Source organism: Papio anubis, chromosome 4, assembly GCF_008728515.1.
Source record: "Papio anubis isolate 15944 chromosome 4, Panubis1.0, whole genome shotgun sequence".
Taxonomy (NCBI): domain Eukaryota; kingdom Metazoa; phylum Chordata; class Mammalia; order Primates; family Cercopithecidae; genus Papio; species Papio anubis.
In genome coordinates this window covers 112,606,970-112,627,255 of record NC_044979.1, presented here as the reverse complement: position 1 = coordinate 112,627,255, position 20,286 = coordinate 112,606,970, and the positions used below count along the sequence as shown (strand labels likewise).

Below are 20,286 nucleotides of genomic sequence, written 5' to 3'. Positions count from 1 at the left end.
CTTTCTTTATTTTTTTGTCTTTTTGCTCCTCTGAATGATTTAAAGTGTTCTGTCTTCAAGCTCACTAATTCTTTCTTCTATTTGATCAAGTCTGGTCTTGCAGCCTTCTGTTAAATTTCTGTTAAATTTTTCACATTAGTCACTGTATTCTTCATTTGTAGGATTTTTATCTGTTTCTTTTGTTTCCATTTCTTTGTCAAACTTCACTTTGTGCATTGTTTACCAAATTTCATTAAACTTTTTGTTGTATATTCTTTTAGTTCACTGAACTTCTTTATGGGTATTATTCTGAATTCTTTGTCATTTTATAAATAGATCTCCATTTTTATGGGTCCACCATGGAAATTTTATCAGTTTATTTTGGAAATGCCATGGTTCCCTGAGTCTTCATAATTCCTGCATCCTGTGTTGTTGTCTGAACATCTGAGAAGAAAGCCTTTCTCTGGCCTTCACAGGTGTTCTTTGCTAGGGATGGACCTTCACTTTTAGTGTAGTCTGTGATTCTGGAAGGGACAACTGATGATGACCCTCACTGACCCTGGGCAAGCAGAGCTGTTGTGAGTTTTCTAGTTGTCTGGGCCACTGATTTTGGCCAGATGTGTATTTTCTGGGTTCCAATCTCTAGTAAGACCACTAGCTGGGCTCTGCTATCAGGCAGAGCTGCTGGCTAGATAACTCAATGGATTCTAGTCAGTCTGGTCGTAGAATGTATTTCGTACTCCAGGTAACTCCAGTGTTTGCAATCTGTGGTTGTGAAAGTTTTAATTATGAGTGGATGTTGAATTTTGTGAAATAAATTTTCTGTATCTATTGATATGATCATGTAATTTGTCTTCTTTAATTTGTTGTAATGGATTACATTATTTGATTTTTTAATGTTGAACCAGGCTGGCATACATGGAATAAGTCCTACTTCTTTGCAGTGTAAAATTCTTTTTATATATTGTTGGATTTGATTTGCTAACATTTTTTTGATAACTTTTGCATCTATGTTCATGAAACATACTGATCTATAATTCTCTTTTCTTGTAATATCTTTGTTTGGTTTTGGTATAAGGTAATTCTGGCCTCATATAATGAGTTAGAAAATTTGCCTTTTGCTTCTATCTTCTGAAAGAGAGTGTAGAGAATTGGTATAATTTCTTCTTTAAATGTTTTTTAGAATTCACCTGTGAATGTATCTTGGCCTAGTCCTTTCCCTTTGGGAAAATTATTAATTATTGATTCAATTTATTTGATACAGGACTGTTTAGATTGCCTATTTCTTCTTGCGTGCATTTTGGCAGGTAGTATCTTTCAAGTAATTGGTCTGTTTTATGTAGATTATCGGATTTGTGGGCATAGACTTGTTCCTAGTATTTCCTTACTATTCTTTTAATGTGTTTCTTCATTTGTGATATTAGTAATTTGTGTCATCTTTTTTTCCCCTTAGATAGCCTGACTAGAGGCATATTAATTTTATTGATCTTTTCCAAAGACCAACTTTTGGTTTTATTTATTTTCTCTATTGATCTTCTGTTTTCAATTTTATTGATTTCTGCTCTAATTTTAATGTGTTTTCCTGCTTGCTTTGAATTTAATTTGCTCTTTTTTTCCTAAGGTATAGCCTTAGATTACTGATTTCGGATCTTTCTTCTTTGCTAATGTATGCATTCAATGCTATCAATTTTCTTTTTTTTTCTTTCCCTTTTTTTTTTTTTTTTTTTTTTTTTGAGATGGAGTTGCTGTCACCCAGGCTGGAGTGCAGTGGTGAGATCTCGGCTCACTGCAAGCTCTGCCTCCCAGTTTCATGCCATTCTCCTGCCTCAGCCTCCCTAAGAGCTGGGACTACAGGTGCCTGCTGCCATGCCCGGCTAATTTTTTTTTTATTTTTAATGCTATCAATTTTCATCTAAGAATTGTATTTGCTGCATTCCAGAGTTCTAATAAGTTTTGTTTTAATTTGATCTTTTAAAAAATATTTTAAAATTTCCAATGAGATTTTATCTCCAACTCACGTGTTATTTAGAAATGTGTCGTTTAATCTGCAAGTTTTGAGGTTTCCCAGGTATCTTTGTGTTATTTGTTTTTAGTTTAATTCCATTTTGGTCTGAGAGCTGACATCATATGATTCCTAATTCTCTTAAATTTGTTAAGGTGTGTTTTATGGCCCAGGATGTGGTATATCTTGGTGAAGGTTCCACGTGTACTTGAGAAGAATGTGTACTCTGCTGTTGTTGCATTAAGTAGTCTAAAGGTGTTAATTATATACAGTTGATTGGTGGTATTTTTAGTTCAACTATATCCTTACTGATTTTATGCCTGCTGAATCTGTTCATTTCTGATAGAAGGGTGTTGAAGTCTCCAACTGTAATAGTGGATTCATCTATTTTTCCTTGTAGTTCCATAGGTTTTTGCCTCATATATTTTGACACTCTGTTGTTAGGCTCATACAAATTAAAGATTGTTATATTATTTTGGAGAATTGACTCCCTTATAACTATGTCATGTTTCTATTTATTTCTAATAAATATGCTAGTATGAAGTTTGTTTTGTCTGAAATGAATAGAGATACTTTTGCTTTCTTTTGCTTAGTGTTAGCATGGTATATCTTTCTCCACTTATTCATATTTATTTTTAATCCATATGTCTTTTCATATTTAAAGTGCATTTCTTGTAGACAACATATATTTTGGTCTTGTCTCTGATTCACTCTGATCTCCATCTGTTAATAGGTACATTTACACCACTGTTGTTCAAAGTCATTTTGCTATAGTTGCATTAACATCTACAGTGTTTATTACTGTTGTCTTCTGTCTATTACTCTTGTTCTTTGTTCATATTTTTTCTTCCACTCTTTTCTGCCTTTTGAAATTTTTAACTGGGCATTTTATGTAATTCCATTTTATCTCCTTTCTCAGCATATCAATTTTCCTTTTTAAAACACATTTTTAAGTGATTGCTCTGGAGTTTGAAACATACATTTATAGCTAACCCAAGTCTAGTTTCTTTTCTTTTCTTTTTTTTTCAGCTTGTTGCACTTTAATGTATAATACTTAACTCAATGTACAAGACAATTGCATTTAACATTGTTATAAATAAAAGAGACATCAGATCAATCATTAAGGGCTCCAGAGTGAACAGCATCTTCATAACCTACATGTTTATCATCTTTACTTTCTGGATGTAATTTAATAAGATCATCAATTTGAAGAATGGCAATTGCAGCTTCAGTTGCAAATTTCAAACACTTATTTATTTATTTTTTATTATACTTTAAGTTCTAGGGTGCATGTGTGCAACATGCAAGTTTGTTACATAGGTATACATGTGCCATGTTAGTTTGCTGCATCCATTAACTAGTCATTTACATTGTGTATTTCTCCTAACGCTATCCTCCCACCACAGCTCTCCACCCCACGACAGGCCCCAGTGTGTGATGTTCCCCTCCCTGTGTCCTAGTGTTCTTAATGTTCAATTCCCACCTATGAGTGAGAACATGCGGTATTTTGTTTTCTGTCCTTGCGATAGTTTGCTCAGAATGATGGTTTCCAGGTTCATCCACATCCCTGCAAAGGACACGAACTCACCCTTTTTTATGGCTGCATAGTATTCCATGGTGAATATGTGCCACATTTTCTTTCTTTTTTTTTTTTTAATTTATTTATTATTATTATACTTTAAGTTGTAGGGTACATGTGCATAACGTGCAGGTTTGTTACATATGTATACTTGTGCCATGTTGGTCTACTGCACCCATCAACTCATCATTTACATCAGGTATAACTCCCAATGCAATCCCTCCCCCCTCCCCCCTCCCCATGATAGGCCCCGGTGTGTGATGTTCCCCTTCCTGAGTCCAAGTGATCTCATTGTTCAGTTCCCACCTATGAGTGAGAACATGCGGTGTTTGGTTTTCTGTTCTTGTGATAGTTTGCTAAGAATGATGGTTTCCAGCTGCATCCATGTCCCTACAAAGGACGCAAACTCATCCTTTTTTATGGCTGCATAGTATTCCATGGTGTATATGTGCCACATTTTCTTAATCCAATCTGTCACTGATGGACATTTGGGTTGATTCCAAGTCTTTGCTATTGTGAATAGTGCTGCAATAAACATACGTGTGCATGTGTCTTTATAGCAGCATAATTTATAATCCTTTGGGTATATCCCCAGTAATGGGATGGCTGGGTCATATGGTACATCTAGTTCTAGATCCTTGAGGAATCGCCATACTGTTTTCCATAATGGTTGAACTAGTTTACAATCCCACCAACAGTGTAAAAGTGTTCCTATTTCTCCACATCCTCTCCAGCACCTGTTGTTTCCTGACTTTTTAATGATCGCCATTCTAACTGGTGTGAGATGGTATCTCATTGTGGTTTTGATTTGCATTTCTCTGATGGCCAGTGATGATGAGCATTTTTTCATGTGTCTGTTGGCTGTATGAATGTCTTCTTTTGAGAAATGTCTGTTCATATCCTTTGCCCACTTTTTGATGGGGTTGTTTGTTTTTTTCTTGTAAATTTGTTTGAGTTCTTTGTAGGTTCTGGATATTAGCCCTTTGTCAGATGAGTAGATTGCAAAAATTTTCTCCCATTCTGTAGGTTGCCTGTTCACTCTGATGGTAGTTTCTTTTGCTGTGCAGACGCTCTTTAGTTTAATTAGATCCCATTTGTCAATTTTAGCTTTTGCTGCCGTTGCTTTTGGTGTTTTAGACATGAAGTCTTTGCCCATGCCTATGTCCTGAATGGTACTACCTAGGTTTTCCTCTAGGATTTTTATGGTATTAGGTCTAACATTTAAGTCTCTAATCCATCTTGAATTAATTTTCGTATAAGGAGTAAGGAAAGGATCCAGTTTCAGCTTTCTACTTATGGCTAGCCAATTTTCCCAGCACCATTTATTAAATAGGGAATCCTTTCCCCATTTCTTGTTTTTCTCAGGTTTGTCAAAGATCAGATGGCTGTAGATGTGTGGTATTATTTCTGAGGACTCTGTTCTGTTCCATTGGTCTATATCTCTGTTTTGGTACCAGTACCATGCTGTTTTGGTTACTGTAGCCTTGTAGTATAGTTTGAAGTCAGGTAGCGTGATGCCTCCAGCTTTGTTCTTTTGACTTAGGATTGTCTTGGAGATGCGGGCTCTTTTTTGGTTCCATATGAACTTTAAAGCAGTTTTTTCCAATTCTGTGAAGAAACTCATTGGTAGCTTGATGGGGATGGCATTGAATCTATAAATTACCTTGGGCAGTATGGCCATTTTCACGATATTGATTCTTCCTATCCATGAGCATGGTATGTTCTTCCATTTGTTTGTGTCCTCTTTTATTTCACTGAGTAGTGGTTTGTAGTTCTCCTTGAAGAGGTCCTTTACATCCCTTGTAAGTTGGATTCCTAGGTATTTTATTCTCTTTGAAGCAATTGTGAATGGAAGTTCATTCATGATTTGGCTCTGTGTTTGTCTGTTATTGGTGTATAAGAATGCTTGTGATTTTTGCACATTAAGTTTGTATCCTGAGACTTTGCTGAAGTTGCTTATCAGCTTAAGGAGATTTTGGGCTGAGACAATGGGGTTTTCTAAATATACAATCATGTCATCTGCAAACAGGGACAATTTGACTTCTTCTTTTCCTAACTGAATACCCCTGATTTCTTTCTCTTGCCTAATTGCCCTAGCCAGAACTTCCAGTACTATGTTGAATAGGAGTGGTGAGAGAGGGCATCCCTGTCTTGTGCCAGTTTTCAAAGGGAATTTTTCCAGTTTTTGCCCATTCAGTATGATATTGGCTGTGGGTTTGTCATAAATAGCTCTTATTATTTTGAGGTACGTTCCATCAATACCGAATTTATTGAGCGTTTTTAGCATGAAGGGCTGTTGAATTTTGTCAAAAGCCTTTTCTGCATCTATTGAGATAATCATGTGGTTCTTGTCTTTGGTTCTGTTTATATGCTGGATTATGTTTATTGATTTGCGAATGTTGAACCAGCCTTGCATCCCAGGGATGAAGCCCACTTGATCATGGTGGATAAGCTTTTTGATGTGTTGTTGAATCCGGTTTGCCAGTATTTTATTGAGGATTTTTTGCATCGATGTTCATCAGGGATATTGGTCTAAAATTCTCTTTTTTTGTTGTGTCTCTTTTTCTATTGATTGGAATAGTTTCAGAAGGAATGGTACCAACTCCTCCTTATACCTCTGGTAGAATTCAGCTGTGAATCCATCTGGTCCTGGACTTTTTTTGGTTGGTAGGCTATTAATTATTGCCTCAATTTCAGAGCCTACTATTGGTCTATTCAGGGATTCAACTTCTTCCTGGTTTAGTCTTGGAAGAGTGTAAGTGTCCAGGAAATTATCCATCTCTTCTAGGTTTTCCAGTTTATTTGCGTAGAGGTGTTTATAGTATTCTCTGATGGTAGTTTGTATTTCTTTGGGGTCGGTGGTGATATCCCCTTTATCATTTTTAATTGCATCGATTTGATTCTTCTCTCTTTTCTTCTTTATTAGTCTTGCTAGTGGTCTGTCAATTTTGTTGATCTTTTCAAAAAACCAACTCCTGGATTCATTGATTTTTTGGAGGGTTTTTTGTGTCTCTATCTCCTTCAGTTCTGCTCTGATCTTAGTTATTTCTTGCCTTCTGCTAGCTTTGGAATGTGTTTGCTCTTGCTTCTCTAGTTCTTTTAATTGCGATGTTAGAGTGTCAATTTTTGATCTTTCCTGCTTTCTGTTGTGGGCATTTAGTGCTATAAATTTCCCTCTACACACTGCTTTAAATGTGTCCCAGAGATTCTGGTATGTTGTATCTTTGTTCTCATTGGTTTCAAAGAACATCTTTATTTCTGCCTTCATTTCGTTATGTACCCAGTAGTCATTCAGGAGCAGGTTGTTCAGTTTCCATGTAGTTGAGCGGTTTTGATTGAGTTTCTTAGTCCTGAGTTCTAGTTTGATTGCACTGTGGTCTGAGAGACAGTTTGTTATGATTTCTGTTCTTGTACATTTGCTGAGGAGTGCTTTACTTCCAATTATATGGTCAATTTTGGAGTAAGTACAATGTGGTGCTGAGAAGAATGTATATTCTGTTGATTTGGGGTGGAGAGTTCTATAGATGTCTATTAGGTCTGCTTGCTGCAGAGATGAGTTCAATTCCTGGACATCCTTGTTAACTTTCTGTCTCGTTGATCTGTCTAATGTTGACAGTGGAGTGTTGAAGTCTCCCATTATTATTGTATGGGAGTCTAAGTCTCTTTGTAAGTCTCTAAGGACTTGCTTTATGAATCTCGGTGCTCCTGTATTGGGTGCATATATATTTCGGATAGTTAGCTCTTCCTGTTGAATTCATCCCTTTACCATTATGTAGTGGCCTTCTTTGTCTCTTTTGATCTTTGATGGTTTAAAGTCTGTTTTATCAGAGACTAGGATTGCAACCCCCGCTTTTTTTTGTTCTCCATTTGCTTGGTAAATCTTCCTCCATCCCTTTATTTTGAGCCTATGTATGTCTCTGCGTGTGAGATGGGTCTCCTGAATACAGCAGACTGATGGGTCTTGACTCTTTATCCAGTTTGCCAGTCTGTGTCTCTTAATTGGAGCATTTAGTCCATTTACATTTAAGGTTAAGATTGTTATGTGTGAACTTGATCCTGCCATTATGATATTAACTGGTTATTTTGCTCATTAGTTGATATAGTTTCTTCCTAGCCTCGATGGTCTTTACATTTTGGCATGTTTTTGAGATGGCTGGTACCGGTTGTTCCTTTCCATGTTTAGTACTTCCTTCAGGGTCTCTTGTAAGGCAGGCCTAGTGGTGACAAAATCTCTAAGCATTTGCTTATCTGTAAAGGATTTTATTTCTCCTTCACTTATGAAACTTAGTTTGGCTGGATATGAAATTCTGGGTTTAAAATTCTTTTCTTTAAGAATGTTGAATATTGGCCCCCACTCTCTTCTGGCTTGTAGAGTTTCTGCCGAGAGATCTGCTGTGAGTCTGATGGGCTTCCCTTTGTGGGTAACCCGACCTTTCTCTCTGGCTGCCCTTAAGATCTTTTCCTTCATTTCAACTTTGGTGAATCTGACAATTATGTGTCTTGGAGTTGCTCTTCTCGAGGAGTATCTTTGTGGCGTTCTCTGTATTTCCTGGATTTGAATGTTGGCCTGCCCTACTAGGTTGGGGAAGTTCTCCTGGATGATATCCTGAAGAGTGTTTTCCAACTTGGTTCCATTTTCCCCCTCACTTTCAGGCACCCCAATCAGACGTAGATTTGGTCTTTTTACATAATCCCATACTTCTTGCAGGCTTTGTTCATTTCTTTTTCTTCTTTTTTCTTTTGGTTTCTCTTCTCGCTTCATTTCATTCATTTGATCCTCAATCGCTCATACTCTTTCTTCCAGTTGATCGAGTCGGTTACTGAAGCTTGTGCATTTGTCACGTATTTCTTGTGTCATGGTTTTCATCTCTTTCATTTCGTTTATGACCTTCTCTGCATTAATTACTCTAGCCGTCAATCTTTCCACTTTTTTTTCAAGATTTTTAGTTTCTTTGCGCTGGGTACGTAATTCCTCCTTTAGCTCTGAGAAATTTGATGGACTGAAGCCTTCTTCTCTCATCTCGTCAAAGTCATTCTCCGTCCAGCTCTGATCCGTTGCTGGCAATGAGCTACGCTCCTTTGCCGGGGGAGATGTGCTCTTATTTTTTGAATTTCCAGCTTTTCTGCCCTGCTTTTTCCCCATCTTTGTGGTTTTATCTGCCTCTGGTCTTTGATGATGGTGATGTACTGATGGGGTTTTGGTGTAGGTGTCCTTCCTGTTTGATAGTTTTCCTTCTAACAGTCAGGACCCTCAGCTGTAGGTCTGTTGGAGATTGCTTGAGGTCCACTCCAGACCCTGTTTGCCTGGGTATCAGCAGCAGAGGCTGCAGAAGATAGAATATTTCTGAACAGCGAGTGTACCTGTCTGATTCTTGCTTTGGAAGCTTCCTCTCAGGGGTGTACTCCACCCTGTGAGGTGTGGGGTGTCAGACTGCCCCTAGTGGGGGATGTCTCCCGGTTAGGCTACTCAGGGGTCAGGGACCCACTTGAGCAGGCAGTCTGTCCCTTCTCAGATCTCAACCTCCGTGTTGGGAGATCCACTGCTCTCTTCAAAGCTGTCAGACAGAGTCGTTTGCGTCTGCAGAGGTTTCTGCTGCTTTTTTGTTGTTGTTGTTGTTGTTGTGTAGCTGTGCCCTGTCCCCAGAGGTGGAGTCTACAGAGATAGGCAGGTTTCCTTGAGCTGCTGTGAGCTCCACCCAGTTGGAGCTTCCCAGCAGCTTTGTTTACCTACTTAAGCCTCAGCAATGGCGGGCGCCCCTCCCCCAGCCTCGCTGCTGCCTTGCCGGTAGATCACAGACTGCTGTGCTAGCAATGAGGGAGGCTCCGTGGGCATGGGACCCTCCCGGCCAGGTGTGGGATATGATCTCCTGGTGTGCCTGTTTGCTTAAAGCGCAATATTGGGGTGGGAGTTACCCGATTTTCCATGTGTTGTGTGTCTCAGTTCCCCTGGCTAGGAAAAGGGATTCCCTTCCCCCTTGCGCTTCCCAGGTGAGGCGATGCCTCGCCCTGCTTCAGCTCTCGCTGGTCGGGCTGCAGCAGCTGACCAGCACCGATCGTCCGGCACTCCCCAGTGAGATGAACCCAGTACCTCAGTTGAAAATGCAGAAATCACCGGTCTTCTGTGTCGCTCGCGCTGGGAGTTGGAGACTGGAGCTGTTCCTATTCGGCCATCTTGCTCCGCCCCATTTTCTTAATCTGGTCTATTATTGGTGGACATTTGGGTTGGTTCCAAGTTTTTGCTATTGTGAATAGTGCTGCAATAAACATATGTGTGCATGTGTCTTCATAGTAGCATGATTTATAATCCTTTGGGTATATACCCAGTAATGGGATCACTGGGTCAAATGGTATTTCTAGTTCTAGATCCTTGAGGAATCCCACACTGTCTTCCACAATGGTTGAACTAATTTATGCTCCCATCAACAGAGTAAAAGCCTTCCTATTTCTCCACATCCTCTCCAGCATCTGTTGTTTCCTGACTTTTTAATGATCACCATTCTAACTGGTGTGAGATGGCATCTCATTGTGGTTTCAATTTGCATTTCTCTAATGACCAGTGATGATGAACATTTTTTCATGTGTCTGTTGGCTGCATAAATGTCTTTTGAGCAGTATCTGTTCATATCCTTTGCCCACTTTTTGATGGGGTTGTTTGTTTTTTTCTTGAAAATTTGTTTAAGTTCTTTGTAGATTCTGGATATTAGCCCTTTGTAAGATGGGTAGATTGCAAAAAGTTTCTCTCATCCTGTAGGTTGCCTGTTCACTCTGGTGGTAGTTCTTTTTTTTTTTTTTTTTTTTTTTTTTTTTTGCAGAAGCTTTTTAGTTTAATTAGATCCCATTTGTCTATTTTGGCTTTGTTGCCATTGCTTTTGGTGTTTTAGTCATGAAGTCCTTGCCCATGCCTATGTCCTGAATGGTATTGTCTAGGTTTTCTCCTAGGGTTTTTATTGTTTCAGGTCTAACATTTAAGTCTTTAATCCATATTGAATTAATTTTTGTATAAGGTGTAAGGAAGGGATCCAGGTTCAACTTTCTACATATGGCTAGCCAGTTTTCCCAGCACCATTTATTAAATAGGGAATCCTTTCCCCTGTTGCTTGTTTTTGTAAGGTTTGCCAAAGATCAGATGATTGTAGATATGTGGTGTTATTTCTGAGGCCTCTGTTCTGTTCCATTGGTCTAGATCTCTGTTTTGGCACCAGTACCATGCTGTTTTGTTTACTGTAGCCTTGTCGTATAGTTTGAAGTTAGGTAGCATGATACCTCCAGCTTTGTTGTTTTGGCTTAGGATTGTCTTGGCAATGCAGACTCTTTTTTGGTTCCATATGAGCTTTAAAGTAGTTTATTTTTTTATTTTTTATTTTTTCCAATTCTATGAAGAAAGTCATTGGCAGCTTGATGGGGACGGCATTGAATCTATACATTATCTTGGGCAGTATGGCAATTTTCATGATATTGATTCTTCCTATCCATGAGCCTGGAATGTTCTTCCATTTGTTTGTGTCTTCTTTTATTTCGTTGAGCAGTGGTTTATAGTTCTCCTTGAAGAGGTCCTTCACATCCCTTATAAGTTGGATTCCTAGGTATTTTATTCTCTTTGTAGCAATTGTGAATGGGAATTCACTCATGATTTGACTCTCTATTGGTCTGTTATTGGTGTATAGGAATGCTTGAGATTTTTGCACATTGATTTTGTATCCTGAGACTTTGCTGAAGTTGTTTATCAGCTTAAGGAGATTTTGGGCTGAGACAATGGGGTTTTCTAAATATACAATCATGTCATCTGCAAACAGGGACAATTTGACTTCTTTTCCTAATTGAATACCTTGATTTTTTTTCTCTTGCCTGACTGCCCTGGCCAGAACTTCCAACACTATGCTGAAAAGGAGTGGTGAGAGAGGGCATCCCTGTCTTGTGCCAGTTTTCAAAGGGAATGCTTCCAGTTTTTGCCCATTCAGTATGATATTGGCTGTGGGTTTGTCATAAATAGCTCTTATTATTTTGAGATACGTTCCATGAATACCGAATTTATTGAGAGTTTTTAGCATGAGGGGCTGTTGAATTTTTTCAAAGACCTTTTCTCCATCTATTGAGATAATTGTGTGGTTTTTTTGTTGGTTCTGTTTATGTGATGTGTTACATTTATTGATTTGCGTATGTTGAACCAGCCTTGCATCCCAGGGATGAAACCGACTTGATCATGCTGGATAAGCTTTTTGATGTGCTGCTGGATTTGGTTTGCCAGTATTTTATTGAGGATTTTTGCATTGATGTTCATCAGGGATATTGGTCTAAAATTCTCTTTTTTGTTGTGTCTCTTCCAGGCTTTGGTATCAGGATGATGCTGGCCTCATGAAATGAGTTAGAGAGGAGTCCCTCTTTTTCTATTGATTGGAATAGTTTCAAAAGGAATGGTACCAGCTCCTCTTTGTACCTCTGGTAGAATTCAGCTGTGAATCCATCTGGTCCTGGACTTTTTTTGGTTGGTAGGATATTAATTATTGCCTCAATTTGGTCTGTTCAGGGATTCAACTTCTTCCTGGTTTAGTCTTGGGAGGGTGTATGTGTCCAGGAATTCGTCCATTTCTTCTAGATTTTCTAGTTTATTTGAGTATAGGTGTTTATAGTATTCTCTGATGGTAGTTTGTATTTCGGTGGGGTTCGTGGTGATATCCCCTTTATCATTTTTATTGCATCTATTTGATTCTTCTCTCTTTTCTTCTTTATTAGCCTTGCTAGTGGTCAATCAATTTTGTTGACCTTTTCAGAAAACCAGCCCCTGGATTCATTGATTTTTTGAAGGTTTTTTTGTGTCTCTATCTCCTTCAGTTCTGCTCTGATCTTATTATTTCTTGCCTTCTGCTAGCTTTTGAATGTGTTTTCTCTTGCTTCTCTAGTTCTTTTAATTGTGATGTTAGAGTGTCAATTTTAGATCTTTCCTGCTTTCTGTTGTGGGCATTTAGTGCTATAAATTTTCCTCTACACACTGCTTTAAATGTGTCCCAGAGATTCTGGTACGTTGTGTCTCTGTTCTCATTGGTTTCAAAGAACATCTTTATTTCTGCCTTCATTTTGTTATTTACCAGTAGCCATTCAGGAGCAGGTTGTTCAGTTTCCATGTGGTTGTGTGGTTTTGAGCGAGTTTCTTAATCCTGAGTTCTAATTTGATTGCACTGTGGTCTGAGAGACAGTTTATTGTGATTTCTGTTCTTTTACATTTACTGAGGAGTGCTTTACTTCCAATTATATGGTCAATTTTGGAATAAGTGTGATGTGGTGCTGAGAAGAATGCATATTCTGTTGATTTGGGGTGGAGCGTTCTGTAGATGTCTATTAGGTCCACTTGGTGCAGAACTGAGTTCAAGTCCTGGATATCCTTGTAACCTTGTGTCTCATTGATCTGTCTATTATTGACAGTGGGTGTTAAAGTCTCCCATTATTATTGTGTGGGAGTCTAAGTTTCTTTGTAGGTCTCTAAGGAGCTGCTTTATGAATCTGGGTGCTCCTGTGTTGGGTGCATATATATTTAGGATAGTTAGCTCTTCTTGTGGAATTGATCCCTTTACCATTATGTAATGGCCTTCTTTGTCTCTTTTGATCTTTGTTGGTTTAAAGTCTGTTTCATCAGAGACTAGGATTGCAACCCCTTCTTTTTTTTGGTTTCCATTTGCTTGGTAGGTCTTCCTCTATCCCTTTATTTTGAGCCTATGTGTGTCTTTGCATGTGGGATGTGTCTTCTGAATACAACATGCTGATGGCTCTTGACTCTTTATCCAATTTGCCAGTCTGGGTCTTTTAATTAGGGCATTTAGTCCATTTACATTTAACGTTAATATTGTTGTGTGTGAACTTGATCCTGTCATTATGATGTTAACTGGTTATTTTGCCCGTTAATTGATGCAGTTTTTCATAGCATCGATTGTCTTTACAATTTGGCATGTTTTTGCAGTGACTGGTACGGGTTGTTCCTTTCCATGTTTAGTGCTTCCTTCGGGAGCTCTTGTAAGGCAGGTGTGGTGGTGACAAAATCTCTCAGCATTTGCTTGTCTGTAAAGGATTTTATTTCTCCTTCACTTATGAAACTTGGTTTGGCTGTATATGAAATTCTTGGTAGAAAATTTTTTTCTTTAAGAATGTTGAATATTGGCCCGCACTCTTTTCTGGCTTGCAGTGTTTCTGCTGAGAGATCCGCTGTTAGTCTGATGGGCTTCCCTTTGTGGGTAACCTGACCTTTCTCTCTGGCCGACCTTAACATTTTTTCCTTCATTTCATCCTTGGTGAATCTGACAATTATGTGTCTTAGAGTTGCTCTTCTCGAGGCGTATCTTTGTGGCATTTTCTGTATTTCCTGAATTTGAATGTTGGCCTGCCCTGCTAGGTTGGGGAAGTTCTTCTGGATAATATCCTGAAGAGTGTTTTCCATCTTGGTTTCATTCTCCCTGTCACTTTCAGGTACACCAATCAAATGTAGATTTGGTCTTTTCGCATAGTCCCATATTTCTTGAAGGCTTGGTTCATTTCTTTTTACTCTTTTTTCTCTAAACTTCTCTTCTCACTTTATTTCATTAATTTGATCTTCAATCACTGATACTCTTTCTTCTACTTGATCGAATTGGCTTTTGAAGCTTGTGGATGTGTCACGTTCTCTTGGCATGGTTTTCAGCTCTATTGGGTCATTTAAGGTCTTCTCTATACTGTTTATTCTAGTTAGCCATTCGTCTAATCTTTTTCCAAGATTTTTAATTTCCTTGCGATGGGTTCTTACATCCCCCTTTAGCTCGGAGAAGTTTGTTGTTACCGACCTTCTGAAACTATTTCTGTCAACTTCTCAAAGTCATTCTCCATCTAGTTTTGTTCCGTTGCTGGCGAGGAGCTGCAATCCTTTGGAGGAGAAAAGTCACTCTGGTTTTTAGAATTTTCAGCTTTTCTGCTCTGGTTTCTCCCTATTTTCGTGGTTTTATCTACCTTTGGTCTTTGATATCGGTGACCTACAGATGGGGTTTTGGTGTAGATGTCGTTTTTGTTGATGCTGATGCTATTCCTTTCTGTTTGTTAGGTTTTCCATCTAACAGTCAGGTCCCTCAGCTGCAGGTCTATTGGAGTTTGCTGGAGGTCCACTCCAGACCCTGTTTGCCTGGGTATCACCAGCGGAGGCTCAGTTGGAAATGCGGAAATCACCTGTCTTCTGCGTTGATCACGCTGGGAGCTGCAGACTGGAGCTGTTCTTATTCGGCCAACCTGGAACGGGGCATGTAAATTTCTAACTCTTAACTTTAACTATGTTGGTTCAAAAACTCTTGCTTGTTTGTTTTCTCGAGATTTACCATTCCTCAAATCAAGACCAATCCATTTTAGATTTTTACGTTCTGAGTTAACCTGAGCCTCATTATGAGAAGCTCTTAATTTTGCATCCAGATCTGTAGAGTCCTGGGCAGCATTAACTGCCAGTGTATTAGGAATAACAAGAAGTGATCTTGCAAACTCTGCAGTAGCAATCTGTTCCCAAGACCCCATGCTGGTTGCATAATTTTCAAGGTATATGGAAAGGGCTACTTCTACAGCATCCCCACCTGGAACCATGGATTTTGACTCCAAAACTATCTTCACTACACAAAGAGCATCATGTTAAGAATGCTCAATCTCATCACACATGAAATCAGTTGCCCTACGTAAGATAATCGTTGCAGATGTACGAGCCTTAGTGTTTTTGATTAAGATCAGCTCATCATCACAAATTCTCTCCTGTACCACTTCTGCCTGTCCCAACATGGCAGCTTCAAAAGTTTCTTCACCTTCCAAATTGGCCAGACTTGACAGAATAGTTGCTCCAGAAGCTTTCACAATGTGTTTAAGGTCCCTTTTTTAAAACTCTTCTAACTGCCATAGCACCAGCCTTCACAAAATACTTCAGACACATATCATCAATTCCACCAGTGGTTAGAAAATGTCGGTACCAGTTGCTAGGATCTTCTGAATTCTCTTGTTGGTGATATCTGATCCTCTCTGTCTAATCTGGTCCAGTTTTTCAGGGTCTGTAATGACCACCTGTACACCAAGCTTCATTTTTGTTTTTTTGCAGGCTAAAGTCAAGGCAAGCAATTTTTGCACTTACAGTTCTCTTGGGCATGCCCAGGGATCCCACCACACAGTTTAGTGCATAGTCACTGATGAGCATACTGTTTGTTTGACTTCTCCCATGGGCTTCCGAAATACTAACAGAATTGACTGGATAGTGTGGCTGGCCTCTTATATCTGTGTATTTAATAGCAAGTACAACATCTCCTACCATGTTAGCAAAGAAATCACCATTTATTCCAATGATTTTGGAAGACATGGATGTCTTAGCAGCATTAATCAGGCAATCTCTTCCCAGTTCATCTGTGTTAACAATTAGGTTTTCATTGATATAACGCACTGCTTCCTTGCAAGCAAGTCGATAGCCACTAATAACTGATGTGGGATGGATTTTCTGTTTGACTAATTCGTCTGCATTTTTTAGGAGTTCTGCTGCAATAATAACCACTGAGGTAGTTCCATCTCCAACTTCTTTGTCTTGAAGATCAGCCAGCTCACAAAGAACTTTAGCTGCAGGATGTTCTACCTCCAGTAACTTTAGGATGGGTGCACCATCGTTAGCAATGGTTACATCACCAGTATCATCCACCAACATTTTATCCAAGCCAACTGGACCAAGAGAACTTTTTACAATATTGGCAATCGAAGCTGCAGTCATAACGTTCTGGGAGCGGATTGCCTCCCCAGTGCTGCGGTCCCCGAACACGGACAAAGGCCCCTCCATCTTCACGGCAGCGGTACACGTTGAATTCTGCTCACACTGCGGGCAACCAGTATCGCGGTCTCTCCGCCGACCGGGGACCATAGCAGTGGCAGCGACCGCATGGAGCATACCGGAGCGATTCCCCAAGAGCTGCTCAACCCAAGTCTATTTTCAAATAACACTATCCTACTTCACAAGTAATATGAGTAATTTATAATAACAAAATAATCCTAATTCCTCCTGCCGATCCCTTGTATCGTTGCTATCATTCATTTTACTTGTACCTAAGCAAACATAAGCATATATACGTGTAGATCAATTAAGAACAAGGAAAACAAGGTTTTTTTCTTTTTTTTTTTACTTTCACCAATCTCTTCATTTCTAATGCTCTTCTTTTCTTCATGTAGATCTGAGTTTCTGACCCATATTATTTTCCTTCTCCTTAAATAACTTCTAACGTTTTTTGCAAGTCAGGTTTACTGGCAACAAATACCCTCAATTTCTATTTGTATGAGTAAGTCTTTATTTCTCTCTCACATTAAGGATAATTTTGCAGGATACAGAGTTCTAGGCTGATTTTTATTCTCTCAACACTTTAAATATTTCACTCCACCCTTGCATAGTTTCTTAGGAGAAGCAGTAGGATGTAGCTATTATCTTTGCTCCTGTGTATGCAAGGGCCAGCACCCACTCCTTGTGGCTTCTTTCAGGATTTTTTTTTAATCATTGATTTTCTGTAGTTTGGAAATAATATGCCTAGGTGTAGTTTGTCTGGAATTTATCCTTCATGGTGTTCTCTGAGCTTTTTGCATCTGGATTTGATGCCTGACATTAATTTGGGGAAAATTCTCAATCATTATTTTTTTGAATATTTGCTCTCCTTCTGGTATTCCCATTAAGCATATGTTATGCCTTTTGTAGTTTTCTCACAGTTCTCAAATATTCTGGATTTTTACAAAATTTTTCCCCTTTGTGTTTTAGTTTTAGAGGTTTTTAACTGAGATATCTTTAAATACACAGATTCTTTCTTAAACTGTGTTCAGTCTACTAAAAAACCCATCAAAGGCAAGGCATTCTTCATTTCTGCTACATTAGTTTTGATGTCAACCATTTCCTTTTGGCTTTTTGCTAGAATTTCCATCTCTCTGCTTACATTTCCCATCTATTCGTGCATGCTTTCTACTTTGTCTATTAGAGCACTTAGCATATTAATCACAGTTGTTTAAAAATTCCTCATCTAATAATTCCAACATTTCTTCCAATATCTGAGTCTTGTTCTGGTGCTTTTTCTATCACTCCAAACTGTGTTTTGCCTTTTAGTATGTTTTGTAATTTTTTAACTGACAGCTGGACATGATGTATTGGGTCAAGGAAGCTGCTATAAATAGGCCTTAAGTAATGTAATTACTTATGATTAGGCCTCAGTTTTTAGTGAGCCTGTACCTCTTGACTGTGAACTTCACAAGTGCTGTTCAGTTCCACTCCCCTCTTTAGGTATGACCGTATGGCTGGAGGGGGCTGGAATTGTGTAATTCCTTTGTTCCACAGGAAGACTAGAGCCAGCTGGAGTTGGTAATTTTACCTCCTCCAAGTTAGTTAGGCACTGATGAAACCCCAGCAGTTTAGGTTCTGGTTAAATAGTTTCTCCTGAGGGCAGACTTTGTTAAGAAGAGTACAATGCTCTGGCATATTTCAAAATGGCACTTTTCCCTCCCTTGCTGTAAGCATGGAGGCATTTTAAAAAATCTGGTATTTGCTTTGATAAACTGGTGGAGCTCTAGCAGGCAAAACTCACAAAAGTAGAGGGCCCCTCAATAACTGAATCCCTCTGAAGTTTCAAATTCTCTGACTTGTCCACATTGAGATTCCAGCGATTTGTTAATTACAGTTCAGGTTTTCCCACCCTGACACTGGTTCCCGTGGAGGCTTCTGCTCATGGGTTTCTGCTCTGGTAAGTTGTGATTCTCTATACGAGTCTGTCTTTCTGATTTTGGGGCCAGTGGTTTGCCCTGTGACCTCACTTCTCTTACAAATCTAAGAATTGTTCATTTTTTCATTTTTCCAACTTTTTACTTGTTAGGATTGAGTGGCAATTCCATGCTTTCTGCATGCTGGCCAGAAATGAGAACTCTCCTGTTGTGTTTTCATTTTGTTCATTTCAATGTGCCATTTGATTTTCCTTGAAATTTCCTTGAAATTTCCTCCTGGATCCATGGAGCATGCTATTCAGTTCCAAGTGTTTGGAGATTTTCCTAAAATCTTTCTGTCATTAATTTCTACTTTCATTCCATTGTGTTTAGAAAAACACTCTACGTAATTTTAACTTTTAAAATTTTGTTGAAGTTTGTTTCATGGACCAGTCTATGATCTATCTTGGTGTATGTTCTATGGGTACTAGAAAAGAATGTATATTCTGCTGTTTTTGGGTGGAGTGTTCTATAAATGTTGATTAGATCCTATTGGTTGATTGTGTGGTTGAGTTCCATATCTTTGGTCATTTATTTATTTTTTTATTAGAGATGGGGTCTCACTTGAATTTTTTTCTCTAATTGCTCTATCAAATTTTGAGAGAAGGTTGTTGAGGCCTGCAACTATATTATGGATTTACCTATTTTTGTTTTCCATTCTATCAGTTTTTCTGCACATATTTGGTAACTTTGCTTTTTGGTGCATACACATTTAAAATTACTATGTGTTCTTGCTGTATTGACCCTTTTATTATTACATAATATCCTTCTCCATCTCTGGCAATTTTCTTTGTTCTGAAGTTTACTTTATCTTGCTATCCTTTTTGTTTTCTTTGTAAATGTCATACAATGAACAAATTATTTAATAACCAAAAATAAGGTTTGCATAAATTTTTTTCATTATTTTACTTTCAACCAGCCTAAATTATTACATTTGAACTGAATTTCTTCTAGACAGCATATAGTAAGATCGTGTTTTTTTAATCCACTGTGGCAAACTCTATCGTTTAATTGGCATATTTATACCATTTACCTTTCTTGTAATTACTGATGTATTAAGTTTTAATTATGTCATTTTATTCTCTCTCTTTCTCTCCTTTTTTTTGTTTATCTTTCTTTCCCCTGCCTTCCAGTGGGTTATATTTTAGTATTCCATTTTGACTTATGTATAATGTTTTTAAATGCATTTCTTTTTATGTATTCAAAAAAGTAGTTGTTGGCCGGGCGCGGTGGCTCAAGCCTGTAATCCCAGCACTTTGCGAGGCCGAGACGGGCGGATCACAAGGTCAGGAGATCGAGACCGTCCTGGCTAACATGGTGAAACCCTGTCTCTACTAAAATTACAAAAAACTAGCCGGGCGAGGTGGCGGGCGCCTGTAGTCCCAGCTACTCGGGAGGCTGAGGCAGGAGAATGGCGTAAACCCGGGAGGCGGAGCTTGCAGTGAGCTGAGATCCAACCACAGCACTCCAGCCTGGGCTACAGAGCGAGACTCCGTCTCAAAAAAACAAAAAAAAAAAAACAAAAAAGTAGTTGTTTTGGATATTACACTGCTGGTGTCATCATTTTACTAGTGCAAGTGAGATATTGAAATCTAACTTTCCTTTACTTCTCTTTACCTCTCTGCTTGTAATGTAATTGCCTTAACTGCATCAGATAGTGTTATAGCTTTGTTTCAAATGTCAAACATAAATTAGAAAATGTAACAAGAGAAGAAAAGTATATTGTATTTCCCTATTTTTTTTTTTTTGCTTACTGTGTTCTTTCTTCCTTCCTTATGTTCCAAGATTTCTTCATCATTTCATTTTCATTCTTTTTGAATTGATCTTCTGATGACAAATTCTCTCTTCCTCTGAGAACATTTTGATCTCCAGCTCATTTCTGAAGGATATAAATACAGGATTTGGGGTTGATAGTTGATTTCTTTCAGCAGGTGAAAATATTGTGCCACTTCCTTATAACCTCCAATGTGTCTGATGTGAA

At 38.6% G+C, this 20,286-nt stretch overlaps 1 pseudogene across 1 annotated transcript; it reads right to left on the bottom strand.

Annotated features, from left to right (window-relative positions):
- Positions 1-1,860: 1,860 nt before the first annotated feature.
- Positions 1,861-19,449, bottom strand: LOC101024047 (annotated as a pseudogene). The gene is made up of 2 exons (XR_160328.5): positions 14,826-19,449; positions 1,861-3,229 (listed from the first exon to the last, which is right to left on the bottom strand). The product of XR_160328.5 is annotated as a T-complex protein 1 subunit alpha-like (transcript).
- Between the last annotated feature and the right edge of the window lie 837 nt (positions 19,450-20,286).